Source organism: Hyperoodon ampullatus, assembly GCF_949752795.1.
Source record: "Hyperoodon ampullatus genome assembly, chromosome: 8".
Classification (NCBI taxonomy): domain Eukaryota; kingdom Metazoa; phylum Chordata; class Mammalia; order Artiodactyla; family Ziphiidae; genus Hyperoodon; species Hyperoodon ampullatus.
This window is the reverse complement of record NC_136921.1, coordinates 65,212,188-65,216,353: the sequence shown is the minus strand read 5'-3', so window position 1 is coordinate 65,216,353 and position 4,166 is coordinate 65,212,188. Positions and strand designations below refer to the sequence as shown.

The 4,166-nt window shown below is 37.8% G+C and overlaps 1 pseudogene across 1 annotated transcript; it reads right to left on the bottom strand.

The window, feature by feature from the left end:
* Window positions 1-3,410: 3,410 nt before the first annotated feature.
* LOC307056824 (large ribosomal subunit protein uL24-like) lies at window positions 3,411-3,848 on the bottom strand (annotated as a pseudogene). The gene has a single exon. The product of its transcript is annotated as a large ribosomal subunit protein uL24-like (transcript).
* Window positions 3,849-4,166: the final 318 nt, after the last annotated feature.

The following is a 4,166-nucleotide window of genomic DNA, read 5'->3' as shown; positions in this document are numbered from 1 at the left end:
CTTGAATCCATTATATATTCATGCCGTTTGTTGTCTTTTGTGTATTAATTTTGTGCCCCACTACCTTGCTAAATAGATTTTTGGTTGAATCTCTTGAGTTTTCTAGGTATGTAATCATAATACTTAGCTGTATGAATCCTAATGGATGCTGTGGAGGAGGAGAAATTGTGCTTTTCAGTTTAGTGCATGGAAGTTCCTTCTGACAAATCTCAAGAATGACAAATATGGACATATTATGGACTCTTTGATACTCTAGACCAGACCAGGTAATGCCCAGTATTCAAAAGCTGTAGAATCATTTTAGGAAGAATTTACTGGAATAAGGATTGTTTTCAAACAAATAATTCATTATTATCTTTTTGTTTTGTTTTGTTTTTTGTTTTTTTGTTTTTGTTTTTGTTTTTTGCGGTACGCGGGCCTCTCACTGTTGTGGCCTCTCCCGTTGTGGAGCACAGGCTCCAGACATGCAGGCTCAGCGGCCATGGCTCACGAGCCCCACCGCTACGTGGCATGTGGGATCTTCCCAGACCGGGGCACGAACTCGCGTCTTCTGCATCGGCAGGCAGACTCTCAACCACTGTGCCACCAGGGAAGCTCCCATTATTATCTTAATCTCAGTTATCATGATTGTCATCACATGTTACACGTAAATATAACTTGTATTGAAAAATTAACTAATATAAAACTACCTATTTGTTACCACCATTGTTATTACCAAAAATTTCAAAGATATCTCTAGGATATCCATGTAAGTTTCAATGGGGTTTAATACAATATGGCAAAGAAAAAAATCCAGTTGTATGTAACTAACTGTCCATCAGTCTTGCAGTAGAATTTGTGGTTAAGTAGCTTAAATGAGTTGCTTGGTTTGTGATGGGCACAGAAAATCCTCCTTGCTGAAGTTACTAAACCCTCCTCACCTAACAATGATATCCTCTGTTGACCTTCAGGGCATGGTGTCTCATTTGTTTAGTTTGGCCTTTTATTGACTTTGTGGCCAAGCCTGTTTTCTTTGTTTGATATGTTAACCCAAATATGTAGGTGAACTCAACCATTTAGTGATGGGCATGTAATTTTTAATAATAACACTTATTTTATTTGATAACAGAATGCAATTTTCACTAGTAAATGGAGAAGCAAATGTTTGACTTTTGAGTAATAGCTTGCTATCTTTTAGAGGAGTTGTCCAACTGTCTTTTGCTAGGAAACACAGACTTCTTGTTGCTGAATTCCTGCCAACTTTTTTTTTTTTTGTATATACAATGTTCAACCTTAGATTAGATATATACAACCTAAGGTCTTCTTAAAGTGCTTGCTAGGATATTAGCACCTTTTAGTGCTAGTTTCTGGAGAGCTGCAGCTGTCACCCAAGTCTTAGTACTGAGCTAGCCATAATAACATGAAATTTGGTGTGTTGAAGAATCTTCTCATTTGAGGTACATCACAAGTTGTCCATATTAGAAAAAATATACACAATCATATCATACTGGGCTGTATGCCAATGAATATAAAAGATGTGCAATAGAGGAACCAAAGACTGTGAATGTGTAGATTTTTACCTGTTGGTACTGAAATCCTGATTTGGTCTAGTAAATTCAACTTTATTGGCTTGTTTCTGCTTTGGTTGAATCTCAATATTTTACCTCTCATCTACAAAATTCTCTAAAAATAAAGCCAAGATATAAAATGCTTTTAAAATTCTAAATAAGTTTTATATAAATTTCAGTTTTCTCTGAGACATTACTTCTAAAATAAAACCAGTGAAACTTCAGAACAAATAACATGAAGAACTGACATCTTAAGTCACTATTCTGTGTGCACTGAGAGATGCTGGCACTTGGAATACTCTCATCATGCAAATCAAAACTACAATGAGATATCATCTCACACCGGTCAGAATGGCCATCATCAAAAAATCTAGAAACAGTAAATGCTGGAGAGGGTGTGGAGAAAAGGGAACACTCCTGCACTGCTGGTGGGAATGTAAATTGATACAGCCACTATGGAGAACAGTATGGAGGTTCCTTAAAAACTACAAATAGAACTACCATACGACCCAGCAATCCCACTACTGGGCATATACCCTGAGAAAACCATAATTCAAGAAGAGTCATGTACCAAAATGTTCATTGCAGCTCTATTTACAATAGCCAGGAGATGGAAACAACCTAAGTGTCCATCATCGTATGAATGGATAAAGAAGATGTGGCACATATATACAATGGAATATTACACAGCCATAAAAAGAAATGAAATTGAGTTATTTGTAGTGAGGTGGATGGACCTAGAGTCTGTCATACAGAGTGAAGTAAGTCAGAAAGAGAAAAATAAATACCGTATGCTAACACATATATATGGAATCTAAGAAAAAAAAAGTCATGAAGAACCTAGGGGTAAGACGGGAATAAAGACACAGACCTACTAGAGAATGGACCTGAGGATATGGGGAGGGGGAAGGGTAAGCTGTGACAAAGTGAGAGAGTGGCATGGACATATATACACTACCAAACGTAAAATAGATAGCTAGTGGGAAGCAGCCGCAGAGCACAGGGAGATCAGCTCGGTGCTTTGTGGCCACCTAGAGGGGTGGGATAGGGAGGGTGGGAGGGAGAGAGACGCAAGAGGGAAGAGATATGGGAACATATGTCTATGTATAACTGACTCACTTTGTTATAAAGCAGAAACTAACACACCATTGTAAAGCAATTATACTTCAATAAATATGTTAAAAAGAAAAAATAGGGGGCTTCTTTTGGTTTCAAGTGTGAATTACTTATATAAATGTCCCTTTAGAATCTGTTTATGTAGAGACTATACGAGATGTTAGAAAATGTTTTCACTTATTTCACAGGCCTTTTGATCTGCTAATATACTTAAGTTTCAATATTCAAAAGTCATTCATGTAACCTTTTCTTTTATTGATGTGGTTTTGAAAAGTTTCAGGTACCTATGTGCAAATGCTTCTCAAGAACATTTCCTTGTCTCTGGGGTGTGCTATGACTTTTACCCTCTCTTTGTCTTTTTCTGGATTATTTTTAAAACATAGTGGTTTTCAAACATAGTGCATGTTTCAGAGAAAAGAAGAAGACTTGGAGAAAGCAGAGGTAGAACCAAGCCCATGTTTCTTCACATGGCCAGCAGAAGGGCAAAGGAAGGCCTTCTCTACTATTTTATGATAGACCAAAATAAGAGAACAGTTTAATAAAAAGGTCCCTAATTTTATTCCTGGAAGTCTTTGATTATCTCAGTCTTCTGGCCCAAACTGATAGCAAATCAACAAGCAAGAACTTGAAACAATTTCTCATCCTTTTGCACAGTGGGAGTATGGGGCAGCTGGTAGGGTTAGGGAGTTGGGGTTTTTTTTTTTTTTCATTTTAGCAGGTATTAATGAAGGTTGTATATAAATTACTTTATTCCCACATCTTCTCAATTGTTTCTTCCCTTTTTAGGCCCTTTTCCTCTCCTACTTGGCAAGATTTGGCTTTTCATCCAGAGATCTTTTTGCAACCTTTGTTCACTTTTAGCCTGGTGATAATCACCTTGCTGGGTTGAATGACCACATGGACAGTTGTGCCACTGGCTTCTCCTGCTGCACACGTCCAGTGTAGATGATACATTTCTTCCTGTAAACTTGAACTGCTTTGCCAATTTGCTGACCTTTGTAGTGTCCTCACACAACCTGAACGTCATCATCCTTTCAGATGGACATGGGTTGGACATTGTACTTCTGTCTCAGCTCTTTGGAAAGAGGGAAAGACATACTCTTCCTGCGAAAGTGGGAAAGTGAGTTGAAATGCTTTTTTATGGTTCTTGCTCTGGTCACAAGTCACAAAGGGATTGAACTTCATTTTGGCTGTTGCTGGTTCAGTAATGACCACAACAGGGAAGTGAAGATGGAGTTTTCAGAGAAGTTTCTCTAACTGCAATCTCTTCATTTGTTTGAGTGTGCAGTTCTGCCTTTCTAATCTCTGGTCAGCCTTTTGCCTGACCTACTCGGTGTTTTTCCTTTGAAAAGCTGGGATTTATAATTTTCACACACTTGGAATCCTAGTCAGGCATTTAGTTGCCCCTTTTAAAATTAAGGTTTGGTTTAATCTTTTTTGTTGCTGTTGCTGGTGGTAACTTTCTTTCTAAGTTTAAAGAGGCATGTTTTAGACATATTAGGA